Source organism: Crocodylus porosus, unplaced genomic scaffold (assembly GCF_001723895.1).
Source record: "Crocodylus porosus isolate Cpor-Errol unplaced genomic scaffold, CroPor_comp1, whole genome shotgun sequence".
NCBI classification, from domain to species: domain Eukaryota; kingdom Metazoa; phylum Chordata; order Crocodylia; family Crocodylidae; genus Crocodylus; species Crocodylus porosus.
This window is the reverse complement of record NW_017728886.1, coordinates 117,691,473-117,708,736: the sequence shown is the minus strand read 5'-3', so window position 1 is coordinate 117,708,736 and position 17,264 is coordinate 117,691,473. Positions and strand designations below refer to the sequence as shown.

General features: G+C 43.7%; 1 long non-coding RNA gene across 1 annotated transcript in view; it reads right to left on the bottom strand.

The window, feature by feature from the left end:
- Positions 1-1,841: 1,841 nt before the first annotated feature.
- Positions 1,842-17,264, bottom strand: part of LOC109324084 — a 19,077-nt gene continuing 3,654 nt past the window's right edge. The window contains exons 2-3 of the long non-coding RNA XR_002104848.1: positions 12,746-12,749; positions 1,842-1,854 (exon numbers count right to left, since the gene is read on the bottom strand). This is a non-coding gene — a long non-coding RNA (uncharacterized LOC109324084). The remainder of the gene's footprint in view (positions 1,855-12,745; positions 12,750-17,264) is intronic.

Genomic DNA, 17,264 nt, shown 5'->3' with positions numbered 1-17,264 from the left:
TTACTGATAGCAGATATCAGATAAGATTCATTTTAGGAGAAATATGGGACAAGACACCTTAATTCAATTCTAGTCCTATGAATTCCAGTAGATGCTGGGTGCTCAGAACTTTTGAAAATCTAACACCTTTGTGGGCACATCACTATGGATTCCTATTTTTTAATACTGTGTCCAGAATTTTTTGTAATCACTGTAGTTTCTGAAGCATTCGATTGCTCTCTGTTGCAGGGCACCAAGGTGCCTGCTCCTTTGAGAGCAGACACTGCCTAGGGAGAGGGCCTTAGCAGTCAGGCAGGAATCCCACAGCTTCAGGTTACTGTGGCAGCAGGAATGAGGAAATTAGTCAGCACCTTCAGGCAGTCAGCTGACCGGAAGAGGCAGGGCCTTGGGCACATATAAACCCCAGGGCTGGGTCTAGAGGGCAGTTCTCTGTCAGCAGCCAGGGGGGAAGGAGCTGTCTTAGAGGAAACTAAGTGGAGATGCTTGACTGCCTGTTCTACTTCTGGTAGTATTAAGATGCTCCAGGAGCTCACCAGAGGTCCTGGACTGTGAGGCATTTAGGGGGGAGGTTTAACACTTTTAAGGGACAGATCACACCCTGAACTGCTTGCATTATGTTATAGACCAGTGGCTCATATTTTGATTTCTGTTTGTAAACTGCTGGATTGGGCTAAGGCTATTGGGAAAGGAGGAAGCCTCATTGGAGGCCCACTACAGTGTGGGAACCCCAGCACCAGAGGGTGCCGTGGCAGGGGGTGAGCAGACCCCAGTGCCAGAGAGGGCATAGCTACTGAGGCTGGACTCAGCTGAGGCCTCAACAAAAGGAGGCAATGTTTTACATAACATCTGCGAAGCATGGGGCATGATAAAAGGGGTGGTTTTGGAGTTACGCATCTAGCCCATAAGGCTGGGGGTGTATCATAAGACACTTCCTGAGTGTGGGGTCCAATAAAAGCGTCCAGCAATGGACAGAGTTTAGGGGAGACTGTCAGGACTGTGAATGAGCAGTGACTCAAGGGCAGCCTGCCAATCCATCATTCATAACAAGACGTGGCAGAAAAATTAGTAGGCGCCCATAGGGCGGAGCTTGCATGGTCACAGTGCCCTAGGGACATCATGGCCATCCCAGGGGTGTCTGCATTGTGACACTCTCCTTTTAAGAGAAGATTTTAATAAAATGAAATATACATGTTTTATACATTCATGTAGGCCAGGGTAGGGCTAAAATCCAGATTAACCTGGACAGATTGGAGAAACTGTCCAAAATCAATCAGATGAAACAAGGACAGGTGTGGTGTCCTATACGTAGGGCAGAATAATTGCATGCATAGATAAAGACTGGGGAATGATTGGCTAGGCTTCAATATTGTAATGAAGGACCTGGGTTTTACAGTGGATTATACCCTGAATATCAGCCGACAGTGTCCTCACTGCAAAAAAAAAGTCAAGAGCATACTGGATTGTATTAACAGGAATATCACTTACATATCAAGGGAAGTGATTCTTCCTTACCTGGGCACATGTGGAGTACTGTGTCCAGTTTTGGGCCTCACTCTTCAAGAAAGATGTGGACAGATTAGAAAGAGTCCAGCAAAGAGTGACAAATACAACATGAGGAATGTTGGAAAGAATTAAGATTATTTAGTCTGGAGAAGAGAAGACTTGATATTGATAACAAAGAGATTTGATAACGAGGGAAATTATAAAGAGGATGGATATAGGAAACAGGACTAGGAATAATGATCTCAGATTAGAGAAAGGGAAATGTAGGTTGGATATTAGGAAGAAATTTTCTCACTATGATCATGGTTAAGCATTGGAACAGACATTTAGAGAAGTGGTGAAATTTACATCCTTGGACTTTTCATAAGAGCGAGTTAGACAAATGCATGGCTGGTAGGGCTGTGCAAAATGGAAGCATTCCATTTTGACCAGTGTTTCAATGTTTCCAAATCCTGCAGTGTTTTCTGGAAGGAGGTTCTCAGAACAGAGAGTATTACAGATGCAGTATATACATATAAGAAAATGAAGCAGTGATATCCTATTAACAGCAGATGATAATGAACAAATGCATTCTTTTAGGCCACTTGGAAAGTCAAGAATGAAAATAAGCAATAATGTTCTAGTTTGTTACAGCTAGTTAAGAAGGAATCCCCAAAGCATTCTCTTTCACTGTATTTTGTGCAGTAGAAACAGCCAGGGTTTTTGTCTTATCAGTTTTTTTTCCCAAGACTCATGCAATTTTCATGATGAAGTGGGCCAAACTCCTGGTAAGAGTTTTTCAAAAAACAAGCCAGTAATCATGGATGCTGTATGCTGTTCCATTTTCAGTTTAAACAATAAGAGATTATCATAATGGCAAACCCAGATAGGGGATTTCTGCCACCTGTACCAGCTAGCTTTGAGTGACAAAGGGTACAACTACATGAGATGTTTACTGCGCAGTAGACTTATTTGCTCTCCAATAAACATTGTGTGTTTACACATGCACCCTTGTTTGCTTGGAGTAAATTTACTCTGCAGCAGGATAATACTTACATTTACAAGTACTATCCGTCTGCAGAGTTTTTTTTTACTCCATAGCACAACACGTGGAAATGGTGCCCTTGCTGGGTGGGGCACCAGGGTGCTGAAGTGCAGGGGTTGCCTCCTGGTACCCCCACGCTGAAGCACCCTTGTGCCCAAGGCAGCTCCTCTGCAGCACATTGAGTTGGCATGTGTTATTTTCTGCTGGAAAACTTGGACAAATTATAGCTCAGTCATTATAATTAAAAAGTTAATTGGTATTCTGACTTGACTGCTGCTTCATTTGTTTTCATTCTCATCTCTATTTTTCTTTTAAAAATACTGAGATGCAATGGTATGTAAGCACAGTGACTTAATGTTGTTCTGTTATAGTAATGGAATAGGTGTGTGAAATAAGTTTGTATATGACACTTCCTCCTGGAAGAATCTCATAAGTTATAAGATGATTTTTAGATGCTGGCTTTGTTTTGCCTCTCATCCATAAGCAGAATGGACATGTGGATATTACTTTTTCTATAGGAAATAATTGTCCAGTGTACTACAGAATTTTTTCTTCTTTCCTTTTTACTTCCTGGATGGCTTTTTGTCTGGTCCAGCAATCAAATGTGGGGGAAGTTTGGAGGGAGTAGGAAGAGCAGGCCTGGGTAAGACTATAGGTGATTCCCATGGCTTCTTATCAACCCAGTGGATATCAGCACAAATAGAGAGCATAGCCTTAGGCTTTGTTAATTTTCTTACAGAGGTAAAGACTGTTTTTTAAGAGAGCAGCCATTGGATGAGGAAGCCCTGCTAAAATGGTTCCACTGCAGCCATACTGTTCAAAAGCCTGGACCACTGAAGAACATGAGGTGGCATAAAGACATGAAGACATCAGATCAGCTGGCCTGTTCTGTATGGGTGTCTTTACACATGTGCCAGGGATGGGGAGGGTTGCTTTAATTAGGAGCCACCCTAATTAAAGTGCCCACAGCATCTCATGTATTCAGTAAATCATTCTTCAAATGGCATGGGGTGCTTTAACTAAAGCCCATTTAATGAGCCCACTGCCATTTTGAAGTGTGGGGACACTGAATACATGTGACATGGAGGCTGCTGGAGTGTGCTAATTAGTACACTCCAATCAAGTCTGCTTCAATGTACTGTAATTACAGCACATCAGAGCAGACATCCTGCATATCTACAAGCATCCTATAGGACTAACCTTGGTTTCCAAATCAGGCTCATGAAGCTACTCTCCAAGTTTTATCATTTATGACCCATGTCAGAAGGATTCACACACAACGTTTTCTCTGACTCCAGGCTCCCAGAGATGATTTCCCACCTGCCTCCCTACCTCCTCCAACTAGTGCCACTGATACAGAAATATGGAAAGTTTCTCTCCGGGAGAAAAAATTAACTATCAGTCTTCCAAATGCTACAGGGTTCAATGCCATTTCATTTGAGTGAGACAGGAAATCAAGTTTCAAAATGTCATCTCTAAAACTGTAAAAACCTATGGACAAAAACAGTTTTGGACATTTTCTGTAAAATTCAGAGGCTTTAACATTTTGAGACTACACTTTTTTTTAAATTCAATTTTTAGCTTAGTTTGCAAGCAGAGGAGGGAGCTGATAAGTAACTTTAGAGTAACTGTGGAGAAACTATGGTAATGGTGACTGTCTTCAAGGATAGAGCTTTCCAAACAGTGTCAGCTTTTGTTGTTGTTGTTGGGTTGGTTGTGGGTTTGGTTTTTTTTTTTTGGTATGCGTGTGTGTATGTATAAGGGCTGTGGAAAGTATCTGTTGCTGATTCGATTCGGAGGAGATTTGACCCGATTTTTAAGCAGCTGAATCTCTGAATCCAAATCAAATTGGCAGACAAATAAAAAGGCCTGAATCAGTTTGAAACCTCTGAATTGATTCGGACAGTCCCCACTTGCCACCACAGGGAGCTAGACCTGGAATCCATGCCCATAAGTAGGGGGGAAGGGGCTGAAAGAGGGGGGAGGGGACCATGGGGGGGACCCCTGCCAGGCCCCATCCCCTGCCAGATCCTCCAGCATCCCCGAGTGCCCCCTGACCCCCACCTGCTTTCCCAGCCCCACGATGGCTGCTCTGCCTGGCCCCAGTGTCTTGGCACTTAAAAAAGCCCCACACTCACTGGCTGCTGCAGTGGACATCAGGGCTTCTGGGGGCTCATGGAAGAGCCCCCTCACACAGTGGGGGGCAGTGGGTTGCCCCCACACTTGGCAGGAGCCGGTGAGTGCAGGGCTTTTCTTTTTTTTTTTTTTGTGCTGGGGCCAGGTGGGGCAGCCATTGATGGGGCTGGGAGAGTGAGGGGAGGGGATGGGGCCTGTTTGATTTGGAGATTCAGCTGATTCAGTGGTGGCTGACTCTCTGAATCAAATTCAGTTGAATAGATTTGGGACAGTGATATGAATCACTGAATCAAATCACTGCCCCCGAATCGACCGAATCCAAATCTGAAGCGAATATTAGCTGCTCCGTACAGGCCTAATCACATTACTTCTACAAAAAACTGTCCTGTAGCCATTATGGTCATTTGACAGTCCAACAAACACATTATTAACATTACATCATACACTTTCCAACACAATATCTGCACTGCTTGTTGCTCAGAGTCAGTTGGATCTGGTCAGTGAATAACATAGAGCTTGTACAAGCTCCTTAAACACTAAGGGCTAGACAATGGGAGTTTAGGCCCCTATATGAGATACATGCCTTAAATAACTTTTGGGATCCAGTCCTAAATAATCACTGTCAAAGAGGTTACCTATTTTCCATAATGAAGGCATTCATAATTACAGAGAATTTCCTGCAATTATGTGCATCACAAAATGCCTGTAGGATTCGAAGTAGCTTCTATGTACCCCTGAGGAATAAATGATTTGCCTTTCTTTGGCTAACCTGTCTGAGCAAGATCATTTCTCTTACCGTAACTGTGAAGTATGTTCAGCCTCTAGAATATCACTCTGTGTCTCACAGTACAATACTTCTAGATGAAGGTAAACTATATAGTTAATGATAAACTACAGTCATTTGATCTCCCTGTGGATCATCTTTACATGTCTCCCTATAGACTTCTATGTAAAGGTTACCTTTCATTGAGTAGAAAGCATCTTTGTAATCTATGCAGTGAAAATGACTTGGATCACTGCTACCAGGCTCTCTGTGGGCAACAGAAAGTGTCAGGATTCATAATTTGATGGGTTGAACCACCAAATATCCCAAGAGTTAAAACTTCTACATCTACTTGTATCTTCCTACAGAATGTGCTGTTAATTTCTGAATTGTACCTGTAGAGTGCTTCAGAAAGCAGCATGGCTTAAGGGCCTGAGTCCTAGACTGGGATTTGAGAAACTTATCTTTCATAGTAGGCTCTGACATTGGCCTCCTGGGTGTCCTTTGTAAATCATTTCATTCCTCCATTCCTCAGTTCTTAAAATACAAATAGGGATAATGACAATGCTGTCCTTTATAAAGTGCTTTGAGATTTACTTATTCAGAGTGCTATAAAACAGCAGGGTGTTTGTTACCAGGACTCTTCAGGTCAGCAGATAGTCTGTTTTTTCTATGTAACCAAAATGAAGTAGATATCTTTTAATTTACTTGCTCTACCTTTTGTTTCTTACTGCTTTTATTTAGTCAATTAAATATTCTGACATTATCTTTTAATGTAGAATTCTTAGTTACTAAAACTGTTTACGTTGTTAATGTGTTGGTCTTAGAACTACAAAGTTGAAGATTAAAATGTAGATGAGCTGAACTGCCTGAAGACAACTTATTCATTTAATGAATTGGTTTATTATTATCACTCTATTGTTGCAACATTTTAAAAAATGTTCTTTCTGTGCTGTGAATATCCTGCAGCAATATGGTAACTCTGTCTTAAAATATTTCTGAGGATCATTTAGAATACCACACAATGCTGTTTTGAGGTTAAGTTGATCTTGGCTTTCTGCCTGCCTCGCTATAGACTCGCACATTTTTTTTAAGTGTGTTTGCCTTTTGATTTGGTTGGTTCTCTCCTCCTTTTCTTCCATTATGAGAGAGGGTAAATACAGCACCATATTTACATTCCCTACCACATTCATTATGTAATATATTTTGATCATGTCTCACCTTATAATTCTACTCCTGCAGCTAAACAATGCTAATATTTTCAGTCTCCTCTCAGATGGAACAACCACACTCGTTTCATGCCTCTTGGTTTATGGCTCTAGACTAATATATCTTTTCTTTGGGTGGTGGGAAGAGAGGAAGGCGGGTGACAAGAGTAAAACTAATATTTTCTAAGTGAGAGTGTACTATTGTTTTACATAGCAATGCCAGAATGCCTGTCCCATTCATTTCATTGTATTGTATAGTATTGCTTTATCTATCTACCTGTCTATCTATAGAATAATATGCATATGTATGTATATACACTGTGTATGTATATCTGCCTACAATAATAAGCTGATCTATGTACATAGTGTACACACATGTGAAAACACACATTGTTCACATTCCAGTAGTACTGACAGTGATAGACCCTGTCCAAATGTATATGAAGCTACAGAAATTACCATGTTAGAGAGCAAGCAATCCATATGAAAGGTAGCAGATGAGGATAAAATATATGTTTTAAACTAAATATTATCCCTATTGTTCATGGTTCAGGGTGATATTTATTTTTAGTTGAATAATTTCTCTTACAGTATGTATCTTAGTGAAAGTATTCTGAATAAAAAATTAACAAATTTAAAAATTAAAAATTAAAGTGGAACTCCAAGAGAAATGAAGTGTATTCAGTTGAGGAGAACAAATCCCTGAATTGGATCCCATTTCCGCACCTCCCCCCACCCCCACCTGTTCCTCTAATTTCCTTTGTGGTGAGGGAAAAGTAGAGGTGCACCAATACATCAGTCCTATATTGGATTGGCACCAATATGAAGAAAATTGATTGTACTGGAAATCAGCCTTATGTAGGAGCAGACTGCTGCCAGGAGCAGCAAATCTGCTCTCAAATGGGTGAACATGTAGATGCCTGCCCAGGGTGACTTTATTCCAGGATAAATTGCTCTGGAGTAAACCCATCCAGCAGCATTTACACATGTAGACATGCCCACTGAGTAAAATCAAGGGCTAAGTATAGACATTACACATGTGTATAAAATGCACAGAAAGCACTTTAAAGTTGTAACTGAACAGACACTCACATTGTTAAAGTGCTTTAAAAATGGAAGATCATGGTCTAAGTTAACCTTTGATGGGTGTGCTATCAGACTAAAGGACTTTAGGTTAAAATGCCATTTTGATCATCTGTGCCACATCTATTATTCTTTAAGATAGGTCACCAGCATCCCAGGGGCCCCTCACAGGATGGCACACTCTCCTCAGGGACAGCTTGTCTGCTCTGCCCTTCTCAGGCTGGCCCAGCACCCTCAGATGTTACTAACCCAAGTCAGTAACAGCCTGTGATCTCAGCAAGCTGGAGACACAGCTGGGGGAGGCTCCTTTTCCCCCAGGCTGCAGTCAGCAGCAGCAGTGCAGGTTACCTGTGCTGGGAACTCTGGTGGGTGGAGGAAAAGAAGCCCCCCTGTAGCACAGTCCCAGCCCTGCCCCCTCCAAGATCTAAGACAGGAAACTGGGGGGGATGCACAGGAGGCTCTCCCTCCTCCTCCCTGCCCCCCATAGAGTGAAAATCAGCAGAGGGATCTCGTGATGCTGCTGCTGGCTTCCACTTGGGTGAGGGAGCCCCCCTGCAGTGAGGCCCCCTGCCCCACAGCTTGCTGGGTTTAGAGGGGGAATGGGCTTTTCCCCCAGCTGCTGTTGACAGTCCCCAGCTGGTGGGGGGTCACTCTAGCAGCCTCCTGGGAGGTGTCTGGGGACACCTTTCCCCTTCCCCACTGACCCTGGCCAGAGCAGGCAGGTATTGAGCTTCCCCTCTTTCCCCACCCCTCCCCAAACAGTGCATGTCTATTTGGCTGGAATGCACTTTAACTTATAGTATCGTAAGTAAACTGTGGTAGAGTGCTTTCCACCAGGAGCTTTTAAAATGTCTGTACTTAGCCAAGATCTGGCAGGTCAGTTAAGTAGGGACACCTGTGGAGAAGAGATGGCTAGGGTGGAGCAAGGAATATAAGCAGCAGTTCATCTAGAACAAGGGGAACGTGTGAGCTCTTACATAATCTAATTCTTAGAATAGGAATTGTATGGAAACAATGAAGGACAGAATTTAGTACTTAGTTGTACAAAATAATTAATAATATGTAATCCCTTATTTTTCATGTTGGGGATTTGAATGTGTTCAGTGTAAACCATGCATTTCATAGGAAAATGTGCTGTGCATCTTTGCTATCTCTTTCTTCCCCCCTGTAGGTATAATTGATGGATTAGAAATATCCATTGACAATTGGAGCAGTCACATGGTCACAAGCCAATTTTAAAAGTTCCATTTTCCAAATGAATTCCTCAAATAGGGAAAACAGACAAGAAGTTATACTTCTCCTAAGAACATGTGAAGACTATTATAGTTCTGAGTGCCTGCCTTGCCTATCTGAGCTGAAGAAACCACAAATTTTACAGCCTTCTTTTACACAGGACATTTGTATAACTGTGGTGTAGAAAAAGAAGTTCTTCATACCTTTAGAAAATCTTTTTGCTATAAATGCCCTTTGATCCTTCATGCTGCTATAGCCCTAAGGTGCCCTTCCCACACTCCTGCCATACCTTAGAAGTAATTGTTTTGTTAGAAGGGAGATAGCCTAATAGGTCCCAGGCTGGATCCTGATTCCTCTAGGTGCCAATTAGTTCCTTCAGGGCACCTGTTATGCCTTACAGGCTAATTACATGGCTCCAACCTCCCCCTTACACTATGCCCATACTTTGCAGAGGTTGCCAATTAGTAGATTTGGTGGGCACTTGGCCCCAGAATGATACTGGGCCACCTCAGGCCTTTACACCCTTGTTTGGGGTGAGGCCTTCCTGGCCTTAGCCCCTTTTCTCCTGCTGGTTTCCATAGCCTAGGCCCACTATGCTGGACCTGACCTTTGGGGCCCAGGCCAAGTCTCATCCTCTTGGGTTACATCCTGCTTGAGCTCTGGGCCCCTGGACCTAGTCTCGCCCCACTAGGGCTGTCTCCACTCTGCCTCAGGCACTGAGCCTTCTCTGTCTCCATCTAGGCTCCTGGATATGACCCTGCCCCTCCTCAAGTGGTGCTAGGGGTTCTCTAGCCCATTCTTGCTCAAGGCACACACCACTCAAGCACTGTTAGGACTTCTGCCAACTCCTAAGTCTCAAACCCAAACCACCAGATAAAATGCAAACCAAAATACCAGCACACTGGCAAACACTTAATTCTCTAGTATGCTGGCTATCTGAAATCCCCATTCAAACTGAGTCTTATTCCCTGCCAGCCCTCAACTCCTTTATTGGCCTGTTTCCAGGATAGCAACTTCTCTGTCAATCTCTCATCAGCAGGCAGCTTACTGCAGGGCTGCTTCCCCTTCAGCCTCCAGGACCAGACTGCTCTTCCTGGATTAGGGCCTGTGTTTATACATCTCCCTGGCTCTGGCACCTACTGGTCACATGCTTTCTTGAGGTGCCATGGGTGTTTCCTGATTCAGCTTGCTGGCTCAGCCTTGGGGTGACTTACTGCTGCTGGACTCTGTGGTGCTGCCGTGCAGGACTATAGTCCCTGGCACTGCTGCAACATGACTAGCTCTGTAGTAAGTGCTTACTCAGGTTCCTTCTACCATCAAGTATATTCACAGGGGTTTGGCTGGTCAGCAGGCCCCGGGCTTGCTCCTCTTTCTCAGTAGTGGGGTAGGGGCCCCGTTACAGTAAGTAGATGATGTATCCTATTTCACCATTTCCATGAATCCCAGGCGAGCTCTGAGAAACAACAAAAAAGGACAGAAAATAAATTAAACTTTTTTCCATTATCAGAAGAGGACTTGATGACAACCACAGGACAAGTATTTATCATTCACACTAGGATGGCACATGAAGCAAATGAAATAGTTTTTCATTATCTGAAGTTGAAGGAAAGGTGGGATGAATGCAAGAAAATATTTCAAATTGTTAAAGGATGATCTCATTTATTTTCCATAACATTTATTTTTCTTTGACCAGCTCCATTTCTGGACACTGTACTCCTCATAGCCAACTGTCTAATTGAACCCTTTACTTGTAACAGTAGAGCTTAGACTCCCAAACTTTTTCTTATTGTGCATCCCCTTCCAGATTTACTAGCTGCCTGTGTATCCCTACCAGTATACGTTTTATATTTTAACTGCTAAAATGCCAATTCTTTTTATAATGAAAATGAAATATGCCATTACATAATTTCTCCTGTGTACCCCCAGCGGTATGCATACCACAGTTTGGGAATCCCTGCAATAGAGGAAAGGGCAAGGCATTACCTTAAACTAACTGCCTCATTTGTGAGCTGCTTTATGCACCAACCTACTTTGGCAGATGCAAGGAATGGACTGGCAGGCAACAAATATTTTATATAGGAGGAAAAATGGCAGGTGGAGGGGAGATGGCTAAGAGACTGAATGGATTGATTAGCTCAGTTCTGATGAACAAGATCTTTACTACCTGGCAGGATCCTGGAGCTGATCCAGGTAATGGGGATAAGAAACCAAGATTAACACAATGCAGTCTAGGCGCATCTATACAAGACATTTACTGCGGAGTTGTCTAATTAGCTCTGCAGTAAATGTCTTGCATCTACATGTGCAGTGCTATTAAGCCACAGGAAACTAATCAACTCTGTAGCAGGGTGGTACTTGTAGTTACAAGTACTATCCTACTGTGGAGTTATTTACTGTGCAGCAACGAGCATGTAGATGCTGACTCTGAAGTAAACTGTGCCCAGTTAGCCTAGCCAGTAGAGGGCCGCACTCCTGCCTGCTACCTAGCCACATGACTCAGCCATCCAATGCAGCCATCCAATGCAGCCATTCCAGGGCTGCCCCTACCCCCCTGGGCCTTGGCCCACACTGCCACCACCAGCCAGAGCCTGGAGTTGATTCCCTCCTGCCAGCCTGGGTCTGGCACTCAGACAGTTGCAAATGGAGCCTAGAACTAACTCCCCCTGACTGATGCAGGGGGGAAGGGGAGCAAGGGTGGTCAGAGCAGGGCAGGAGAATCCCTGGCCTAAACTGCTTTTCCCTGGCACAATTTGCTGCTGTTCTGGGCACATGTATAGGAGTTTGCTTTGTAGTTTATTCAGTTGCATTAACTGCACATGCAGATATGCACTCCATGAATGGTTTAACAACCAGTTGTGTAAGTAGGGTGGGATGAGCAGGGTGCTCCCGAGAAGCCCACTCAGTGGCAGTAGAAGTTAGGGGCTAGGGACAGATGTTACACATAAACTAGTTTAAGTGATCAGAAACTGGTTTAAACCTGTAGAGAGCATCTGTTCTGTTCACCTAAACCAGTTTGAAAATGACTGAAACTGGTTTGAGATAAACCTGGTTGAATGTAGTATCAGATGTAACTGATTTGTAAAGCTGTGTGAAGCTTCAGTCGCTGATTTGATTTGGAGATTTGGCCCAATTTGGCTGCCAAATCTCTGAATCTGAATAAAATCAGGAGACCTATTTAATCTCCCTGAATCGAATTGGAAGCCTGATTCGATTTGGACATAGACACAGCTTTATATTTTTTTTTACGTTCCTCAAGCTCGTGAATGCTGAGATGGTGGGGCAGCTAGAGCATCCTGTGGTGGGGATGGGGGGGAGGGGGTGGGATCCCCAGCATGCTCAGTGGCAGACCTGGAAGTGGATCAGAAGCACTTCTGGGTCTGCCAGGGAGTGCACGGGCACCCTTCCCGGCACAGCAACTGGTGCCTCCTGGGTCTGGGACACCCAGGTTCCCCCACCGCTGATTGCTGAGTTGGGGGAAATGGGGACATTCCCTGTACATTCGGTGGTGGACCCAAAAGTGGACCAGAAGTACTTCCGGGTCCACTGCTGAGCACACAGGCCTCTGCCTCCCTCATGCTTCTGTGGGACAATCCATCTGCCTCACCATCTCAGCATTCATGAGCTGTGAATGGTACCTCAAGGTATATAGAAAAAACATATAAAGCTGCGTCTATGGGTGAATTACTGATTTATTTATTTTTTTCAAATCGGAATCAACTATTCAGATTTGGATTGGGCTGAACTGAATGAGGACACTGATCTGAATCAGCGAATCAAATATGACCCACTTCACACACTCCTACTGATTTGGGTCAAACTGGTTTATGCAATGTCTATCCCAGACCAGGTGCTAGAAGTCAAGGTCACAGCAGTAACAGAACTTCCACCAATCCCCCCTCTCATCCCCACCTCCCTGGTGTTTCTGCTCACAACAAGGAACACTTGGTTTTACAAATATTCTAATTGAATCCAATGGGACTATAATGTAAGTAACTGCTCACTACTATAATCAATGGTTCTTATGTTGTTTGGGGCACGTAAATGCATGAATGTCTAGCATGAGCACAGCCCTCTAGTGAGTGTACTCAGTAGGCATACAGGTGCCTGTGTAATTAGAGCTGAATTGCAAACTCTGTACAAGTGGCAAAGATGATAGTTCTGCAGCTGTGTAACTGCCATTTAGGCTCATAAGGAGAAACAGGATTCTGTCTATAATTTTGCATTGTTCTTAAATGAGCAATATTTCTAGGATATATTTTCATTTGGGGCTTGTCTCTTTGCAAATCTTGAAGTTACAGGAACAAAATGTGCTTTTACATGTGCAACACAGGAGCACACTTCAAAATCTGTGCTCAGCAGTTCTACACTCATTTAAGGAGGAGCAATATTGGACATGTCAGGCAATTAGTACGTTTCACTCTGAGACAAATTATGACTCCTTTTGAAGGGATGAATTATTTAATCCATGTCACCACTGTAATCAAATGGTCCTGGTTTCCTTGGAGGCAAGATCTAGTGACATTTATGCACTTTGCCATATGAAGACATGCAGCTAATGTCTGGTTTAAACAGATATTGATGGGGAAATAGTTGCTAAATTCCATTTATGGCTGTACTTCATTTACAGACATAAGACATAGTTGAGGTGCAGCTGATGTATAATTATGTTAATTAGAATACAGGCATTAACTTATGATTTGTCCTTTGGCGCTCTGTTTTTTCTTTCATACTTTTAGATCAGCTCAAAAATATAGGTAAGTCTGAGGCTGAACAAGTATGATTTAATTACAGTAATACATCTTTTTTGACATGGAAAAAGTAAAATGGTCAGCAGGCCATTACATTTCCTTTATTAAATAAAAACTGCATATAAATGACACAATGAAAAATGCTTGCAGGCATATCCTTTAGGAAAGCAAAAAAGGATGTGGGCTGACATTCCCAGGTATTTGTTGGCATGCTATTAACTAGAGACACATACATATAAACTTTAAATCCCATTCAATTCCATTTTATTTGTAATATACAATTTTAATTTCACTTGCAGAATGCAGGTATGAGTTGGCAGTTTAACTGGGGCCTAGCTGCCAAGCAGATTTATTACTATATTAATAAAAGATCATTTGGATTGTAATGCTTCTTTACTGCTGTCCAAAAGTATATTAATCTTCCAGTATTAATGATATTCCACTAATACTTGTGCAATATGTTTCTATTCTAATCATTATGGATCTAGATTCAGAAATCTCTTTGATCAGCTTGACATACTGTAGCATGTTGGGGGCCCAGGGGTGGCTGTGATGTCCCCTGGTGGCTTCACCACAGTGATCTGTTCTGCCCCTAGAGTGCCTTCCTTTTCATCTCACCCACCACACCTTGATGTAATAATAAGATTAAAAGGGGAGCTGCCTACAGACCTTCTGTGGGTCCCAGTCCAGCAGAGCCCCACTGGGGTTCCCTGGTACCCTAATACAACTTGAGGTTTGGTGGGCCTCTCAGCAGAGTACCCAGGGCTGCTGGCAGTTGCTTTCTAAGTAACCTCATTGTGCTGTTGCCACAGTGACCTGAAGCTGCTGCACCCTGCCTGGCCTGCAGTAGTTCCTCACTGGGCTGCCTCTCTCTTTAAAAGAGCAGAGAGCCCCAGGCTTTCTGTTCTGTATACCTGCTGCTTACTTACAGCTGATAGGCAAGGGAGGGCATGGGGTGCTCAGTCTCTGCTTGGTTCCCCTTAATTTTCATCGCAGCTTAGTGGGAACAGACCCCCATATCTTTTACGCAGGGGCCCTATTAATGTCTGTCCCCAGACTACCTTTCTTGCTATCCCTGGTGTGTTCTTGATGCCCCAGAGGACCCAGGACCTCCTAGCTTTACCTCTACTGCCCCTAAGGATTCCTTGTCCATTCTGGTTTCTCCCCCTTTTCACAGTCCTTCCTCTGAGGTCCCAATAGCTTATGATCTCTGCTATTTTCCAGGCAGTTTCTTCATGTTTACACCTGGACACACTTCAGCTGCTGGGTCTCCTCCCAGAATCTTGGTGCAGCTCTACAAATGTAATGCTCCCTGTTTTCCTTCTCAAGTGGTCTTTTATGGTCCACCAAGCTGCCTACTTGGGGAGGTTACTCAGAAAGACCCTTCTGTCACTCAGAATCATTTCAATCTTGGTCCGCCATCTTTTACTTCCCGAGCTCGTTAAGGGTTCATTTCTGCTACCCTGGTCCATACTGGCTCTTGGCTCATTTCTGGGCATGGTGGTAACCTCCTTGCAGTCTGCATCCATGGCTCTTGCACTGGATGCTGGGTTCCTCTCATAGCCATCAGGATCTTGGGTGAACTCTGCAATTTTTCTGCCCCCTGTTTGCCCAAGTATGGCTGTTCCCCTGGTGGCTCCACACCCCAGGTTATTTTCCCCTACAATAGTCTCTCTGCATCCCTGCTAGAAGCACTTTTCCCTCTTAGGGGAGTGTGCCTGTGGTATGGCCTTATATTATACTCCACACAAATAGAGCCCACTGCCCACAAACCCCACCATATCAGCCTTCACCCCATGTGCTTCCAAGGGGTCTACCTGGATTTCCTGGGGCTGGGTGTTCACCCACTACTGGGCGCTGGTTTTTTTTTTTTTTCTGCCCAGAGTCCTGTTTTTTCAAAGCAGGTTTGGCCCCAGTTTGGGCTTGGACACGAGGGCTTGTTTCTCCTTCCAGAAACTCTTTGGCCTTTTCTGTGACTTCTTCCTCATGTGCCAGCAGCTCCTATCCCTGTGGCTTGTAGGGCTAGACTACCTTGCTAGCCTGTGCCATAAGCTTATATCCTCCCAGGGCCCTGCCCCCTTCTGATCAGCAGACTACCCTGAGCTGCCTGCAAGTGCCTGCTAATAGGCCTCATTGTGCTGTTGGCACAGGACCTGCAGCTGCTGTGTCCTGTCTGGCCTGCAGTGGTGCCTTGCTGGGTTGCTTTTTTTCTTAAAGGAACAGAAAGCCCCAGACTCTCTGTTACACTTACCCACAAAACTCTGTCTGTCTATCAAACCAAATGTTAAACTATGTGGTCAATTTCTAAAAATGATTAATTTTAAGTTCTTTTATTTCTCTTTTGGTTTCTAAGCCACTAAAGTTCATATTTTCAGGATGGTCTGTCAAACTGTGGAGGCTAGAAACTTCCATTTAAAACAGAAAGCTGACATAATCCCCTTTATAAAATCTTCAAAGCTGGCAATACTGGCAGAAGCATTTGCAAAAGCATGCACATAGTAACTTTGTACCATCTAATTTCTATAAACCCTCAAAATCGTACCTTAATACCTAGCCGTACACTACAGAATCTTATCAATCCCTGTTTCCCTTTTGTAGTGGAAGCCTTAAGAACCCTCCTTCACTCCTTGGAACTGCAGTCAGATTATTTTATTTAGCTAGAATCTTTCATCATCCACATGGTTTCATCTCTTAATTCCCTGTACCTTCCTCTAAGAGATTTTACTCTCTATTGCACCACCTTCCCCCACCTTTTTGTTTCCTTTCAGCTTCTGCCTTCATTTAAAATTAAAGTTTTCCCTCTAAACAGGGGAAACTGATAATCAACCAAAGTAATAATAAACCAATGTCATTGGTTTTTAAATTTAATAAAAAAACCCCTTGAGCTAAATAATCTATTTGAATCTTTTTTGGGCTTGGTTCTTTTGCATTATTTTTATAAAGTTGCATGTTTTACACAAGTACAACATTTTAGAAATATGTTTCTTTTAAAAATTAGTAACACTGTATGCAAATATATGAAAGTATTATCCAGGTGATGCATTTTGACAGTGTTACTATCCCTTTAAGAGGTCAAGCAACTTGCAGATGGGAAAGGGGATGATCAGAGAGTCACCTGACCAGCAGGGGGATGGGCAGAAGCTATATAAGCCTTGAGCATGAATTGATTAGACAGTCCAGCTCTGGGAGCCATGAAGGCAGGAGCTCCTGGCAGCAGAGCAGCAGGGCCCCTGAATTGAAAGTAGATTGGGTAAGCAACTCTTGACAACGTTTCTTTGAAAACAGAGATTTTTGGAAGTTGATGAAGGCCACAGTTTATAAGGCTGTTGTGATCACCACCCTCATCTACTGCACTGATCTAGGGATGCCACATTAAGACTGTAAGAGTTGGGGTGTACCACGTACCGTGGGACCCCGAACCCCGGATGTCCCCTGGAGAGGAGGGGTACTCAGTGGACCGTCCCGCTTCACCGCTCTCGCCTGCCACGACTTGATGGAAAATATGGGGGTTCACCCGTGCCGGGAAGCTGGCGGTCCACGTGGGGTACGGCACCTCCAAAGTCCAG